This window comes from Bison bison, unplaced genomic scaffold, assembly GCF_000754665.1.
Source record: "Bison bison bison isolate TAMUID 2011002044 unplaced genomic scaffold, Bison_UMD1.0 scf7180017864093, whole genome shotgun sequence".
In the NCBI taxonomy this organism is placed as follows: Eukaryota; Metazoa; Chordata; class Mammalia; order Artiodactyla; family Bovidae; genus Bison; species Bison bison.
Window position 1 is genome coordinate 835,947 of NW_011494665.1, and position 6,254 is coordinate 842,200.

Here is a 6,254-nt window from a genome sequence, read left to right on the forward strand (position 1 = left end):
CAGAAAACTAAGATCATGGCATCCTGTCCCATCACTTCATGGCAAATAGATGGGGAAACAATGGAAACAGTGAGAGACTTTATTTTCTTGGGCTCCAAAATCACTGCAGATGGTGATTGCAGCCATGAAATTAAAAGACACTTGCTCTTTGGAAGAAAAGCTATGACCAACCTAATAGCATATTAAAAAGCAGAGACATTACTTTGCCAAAAAAGGTCTGTGTATTCAAAGCTATGGTTTTTCCAGTGGTCATGTATGGATGTGAGAGTTGGACTGTAAAGAAAGCTGAGTGCTGAAGAATTGATGCTTTTGAACTGAGGTGTTGGAGAAGACTCTTGAGAGTCCCTTGGACTGCAAGGAGATCCAACCCGTCAAACCTAAAGGAAATCAGTCCTGAATATTCATTGGAAGGACAGATGCGGAAGCTGAAACTCCAATATTTTGGCCATCTTATGTGAAGAACTGACTCGTTGGAAAAGACCCTGATGCTGGGAAAGATTGAAGGCAGGAGGAAAAGGGGATGGCAAAGGATGAGATGGTTGGATGGCATCACGGACTCGATGGACATGAGTTTGAGCAAGCTCCAGGAGATGGTAAAGGACAGGGAAGCCTGGTGTGCTGCAGTCCACAGGGTTACATGGCCGGACACAACTGAGTGACTGAATTGAACTGAACTGACCAGGGATTGAACCCCAGGCCTCCTGCATTGGGAGCATGGAGTCTTAGCCACTGGACCACCAGAGAAGTCCACGGTCCATTCTTGATAATCCTTCAACTTCCACAGTCCAGGCTCTGCCAGGTGAGCTGCTATGCTGAGTTTCTGGACTGAGTGGCCTTGCAAGAGGGAGTCATTCCTGGAAACTGGAATAGATCAGAAATACCCCTAAGAGGGTTATTTTCTCCAATTGGATTCTGATATAAATAAACCTTGCCTACTTTTACACAGTCAGTTTCTATTCCTAGTGTTGGGTAGAGGGAAGTGATGTTCCAGGCTTTAGAGTCAGCCCTGGTCCCACCACATATTAGTATGACTCAGCACGTTGCTTAACCTCTTGGAGTCTCTGTGAGTAATTACCTCATAGAGTTGTGAGAAGTCAATATAATGCAACTACAGCACTTAGAACAGTGCCTAGCAAAGATTAAGAGCTTAATACATATTAGGCATCGTAGTTATAATTGTTGTTGTTCTGTCACTCAGTCGTGTCTCTTTGTGACCCCATGGACTGCAACACACCAGGCTTCTCTGTCCTTCACTATCTCCCAGAGTTCACTCAAATTTACGTCTATTGAGTCGGTGATGCCATCCAACCATCTCATCCCCTTCTCCTCCTGCCCTCAATCTTTCTCAGCATCTGGGTCTTTTCCAATGAGTTGGCTGTTTGCATCAGATGACCAAAGTATTGGAGCTTCAGCATCAGTCCTTTCAATGAATATTCAGGGTTTATTTCCTTTAGGATTGACTGGTTTGATCTCCTTGCTGTCCAAGAGATTCTCAAGAGTCTTCTCTAGCACCACAGTTTGAAAGCATCAGTTCTTTGGTGGTCAGTCTTTTTTATGGTCCAACTCTCACATCCGTACATGACCGCTAAAAGAATCATAGCTTTGACCATACAGACCTTTTGTCGGCAAAGGGATGTCTCTGCTTTTAAATATGTTGTGTAAGTTTGACATAGCTATTCTTCCAAGGAGCAAGCGTCTTTTAATTTCATGGCTGCAGTCACTGTGATAGTGATAGTAAGAATATATAAAATACACTTAAGATAGGTTTAATCTACTGATACTTTAGTATGAATGTGCCTGTCTTTCTGGAAATCCACATTAGTGTAGATTAAATAACATTACTTGTTAGCTTCTCTTCCCAGCCCAGGTCAGCCCCTCCAGCCCTGCTCTCCTTTCTCCCCTTACTCCTCTTTGTGGAGGAGGACAGTGCCATAGCCAAGCTTGGCCAACAGGAGGAGTATTTGTGCCAAAGAAGGAGTTCCAACTCTCGCAGGAAAAAGTTGGCTTGAGTCTCCTGGCCACACACCCTCCCCTCTAGAGCTTGTCGCTGGGTAGTGTGCTGTTTTGCGATGCCACTACTGCCATCTCTCTCTCCCCACCTCCTCCAGGCATACGTGGGGCTCTCTAGTGTTACATTTCCATTCTCTTCTTTCAGACAGCCTGTTCTAAAGGAATGAACCCTGGATGAGAGCCAGGAGACCTGTGACTTACCGAGCTGTGCCACTGATTAGCTAACCGCTTCGGAGAAGGCAATGGCACCCACTCCAGTACTCTTGCCTGGAAAATCCCATGGATGGAGGAGCCTGGTGGGCTGCAATCCATGGGGTCGCTGAGGGTCGGACACGACTGAATGACTTCACTTTCACTTTTCACTTTCATGCGTTGGAGAAAGAAATGGCAACCCACTCCAGTGTTCTTGCTTGGAGAATCCCAGGGACGGGGCATCCTGGTGGGCTGCCGTCTATGGAGTCGCACAGAGTCGGCCACGACTGAAGTGACTCAGCAGCAGCAGCAGCAGCTAACCGTTTGACTTTCTTTAGCATCGGTTTCCTCACCTGTGACATGGGGATACTAACACCTGCCCTGTGAGCCTCACTAGGTTGTTATAAAAATTAAATGTCCCGACATATGTTGCCACTATTTATTAACTATAACATGCCACAAAGTTTACATCTTTGTCTACTCTCATACTGTATCATGGCTCCCTTCCGTGGTCTTCGTGGTCTGTGCTCTTCACTCCCATCAGTTCTGGCCCATCGATTCTGGTTGGAAACTTGTGATCAGGAAGGGAATCCAGAGCACTGTTAATCTGCCTCTGCTAACAAAAAAAGAATGAGTTTCAACCATAGCAAGAGGGGTTGGAATTGAAGTTATCTGGAGTGTGTAGAGAAAGGCTGGAGCCTCTTTTCAATGGGGTAAAAAGAGCAGAGAGGGTGCTGTCTAGAGCAGCATGAAAGCAAGGGCATGTAGAAACTGGTGACGGGATAGGGCGACTAGCTCCAAATCGGCCAGAGAGAAGCCTTAGCATACTTTTGCTAAAACCTTAAAGGAACCTGGGGCTTCCCTCACAGCTCAGTCGGTAAAGAATCTGCCTGCAATGCAGGAGACCTGGGTTCGATTCCTGGGTCGGGAAGATCCCCTGGAGAAGGAAATGGCAACCCACTTCAGTATTCGTACCTGGAAAATCCCATAAAGAGAGGAGCCCAGCGGGCTGTAGTCCATGGAGTCGCAAGAGTCAGGGAATCTGTGAATAAAAGAATGACTGTATCAGGAATTCCCTGGTGGGCCAGTGGTCAGGGATCCATGATTCTACTGCTGGGGGCCCAGTTTCGATCTTTGTTCAGGGAACTAAAATTCCACAAGCCATGCGGGGCAGTTAAGTTTTGCTGCTGCTGCTGCTAAATCTCTTCAGTCATGTCCGACTCTGTGTGACCCCAAGGACAGCAGCCCACCAGGCTCCACTGTCCCTGGGATTCTCCAGGCAAGAACACTGGAGTGGGTTGCCATTTCCTTCTCCAATGCATGAAAATGAAAAGTGAAAGTGAAGTCGCTCAGTTATGTCCGACTCTCAGCGACCCCATGCATTGCAGCCTACCAGGCTCCTCTGACCATGGGATTAAAAAGGTATAAAAGAGTCTGAATGAGTGAATGAATGAATGTGGTCTCTCCCTGGGGTAAGGGATTTGAGGTTCTAGGACACTAGGTGGCAGCACAAGGCAAGAAACCGAGAGATGAGATGGGCACCTCCTGTGTATTCCCCTGACTTTAAGCCCCTTTTCCCTTTTCCCTTTCCCTACCAAGATATTTCAGATGACACTTTCTAATGGTAAAGACACTAAAGAAGGCAGGGAAGAAAAAAATTTGAGGGGAATAAAATACATATTTCCTAGGGGTGTTTCCAATAGCCCTAAGCTGGAGTTTTCCAGCTTTTAAAAGGGCATAAAAAAAAAGAGAAAATTCAGAACACTGCATGAAAAATCTGGATTAGGATAAGGAGGCATTCAGACTCCCAATCTAGACTGATTGGGGAAGGAATGTGTCAGGAATCTTTTTTTTTTTAATCAAATAATAGTACACTGAGGAAGTTAGTGCCTTATCCATTCCTGCCTAATGACACCTCAGACATGTCTCCTTCAATTTCTCCAAAGATAGAGAGCCCATCGAATTTCTCTGTGCTATGCTGTGCTTAGTCGCTCCATCATGTCTGACTCTTCGCGACCACATGGACTGTAGTCTGCCAGGCTCCTCTATCCATGGGGATTCTCCAGGCAAGAATACTGGAGTGAGTTGCAGAAACCATAGCGTTTCTCAGCAAAGCAGAAATCAGGAATGTTAGTTGACCTTTCATTTTATCCTTCCATTAAGAATCAGTTATTTGCTGCAGGGAAAAAGGCTCTGCTAAAAGTGAGGGGGCCATTGGTTAAACCCCCATCTCAAAAGCTACGGTGGTACAAAGCAGGAACCTTCGCCACCATAATGCGAGTCTTCTGTATCATGAACATCATCCCGGTGCAAAGATGCTGCCTTCTCCTTACTTCACTCTTCTTGGTTTTGTAACTCTAAGACAAAATTCCCCTTTCTAATCATTTCTGTTCCTCCTATTGCTCTGTTCAACCTCCTATTTTAGTGGCCATCCATGGGTGTGCAGCCCAGGGATGCCCCTCCAGACTTCCTTTAGCACAGTAGAACAAAGGCCCCATCTTATCCTGTTTTCTCTGTCTATGGTCTGTGACTCCTTGACTCTTCCTATTTCCTCCAGACCTCACTTCTTCTCATGCTTTTCCTTTGAACTGTAACACTTACTGTCTTTATAATAGTGCATACAAAGCATTTGAAACAGAGCACTCATTTATTCATTCATTGAGCAAATATTTATCAGATGCCTATGATATACTCTTCTGGGCACTTGATAGAGAAATGAGTCAAATGGCCATGATTCCTGCCTTCATGGAACTTTCAAGGAAGCTTATAGTTTTCAATTTAAGCTGACACAATGAATGCTTTTTGTTAGAATCCTGGCATTGGAAGGAATATTTGAAACAGCTCGTTCAATCTCTTACTCAGATCAGAAATTCTTTCTTCTCTGTCTTTGCTGGGTGGCCATTCTTGACCAAAAATTCTCTGTGTTGGTCTTTTCTGGCCCTTTATTCTTCTTCGTCCCAATCTTAATCTGTTTCCCTGTTTCCATTCACCATGTCTTCTTCTCCACTATTAGTCTGCCCCTCTTCTACATGATGGCCTATTAAATAAAGACATATTAAGTCTTATATTTTCCATATGTCAGGCACGTTAGTAGGTGTTTTCATATAATTTCATTGAACCCTCACTTTCTGTGTAGTAAATGTCATTCTCACCTTACTTAATAAGAAGGAAACTGAAGATGAGACAGGTGAAGGAAGCTGCCCAGAGTCACACCCCTTACATATTACAAAGCCCCCTCACTGTTCTTGGCTTATCCTCTTTTCAGTGCTATCTTATACGTGAGTATCTCGCTCCAGATGAAGCCAGTTCAAAGAATAGTAGCATTCTCCATCTTTCCTGATCTGGATGTGATTCTTCCCCTCATAAAGACAAAGACCATAACGTGCTCATGATTACCTAAATGTTCAAATCTTACTGATACGTATTATCTATTGATATACATTATCATCAAGCATGGTCTCTCCCATTCTCTCCTTTTCCCTACATTCTGCATGTTCAGGTCCTATTAATCCTTCAAGGCCTGCCCAGCTCATGCCATACCCCTTAAGGAAACCTTCCTGATTCCACCTTACCCCGACTGGATTTTCTCTCTCACTCTCCCCTTCAAATTTCTATTTCATTTCCTGAGTGCATATCATGTCCTGCAATGTATGCCAATAATATTTGTCCTTCTCAGTCTTTAACCAAGGTATGTGCATCATTCCCTTTTGTAGCGCTTTGTATATAGAAATATCCAGCCACATTTGCCAAATGAACCAGTCTTATAACTGAGAAATCAGCATTGTGTCCCTAACTACGCAAATGACTTACACACTGCTGTTAAAACTCTTGAGCCAGCACTTTCTAACTTCTCTGTGGGGTGGGGGCACAGTCCCTGCTCTGTCCTGCATAGTGTTTTGAACAGAGCACCCACCAGGAACTGTGTATTAGCTCACTGATTTTTCACAGCAGTCCTGCGATGTAGGCAGGATCTGTTTTACAAATGAGGAAAACGGAGAGTCAGAGCTGAGGAGCCAGACCCAAGATCCCCTGGCTGGGAAGCAGCAGAGCTG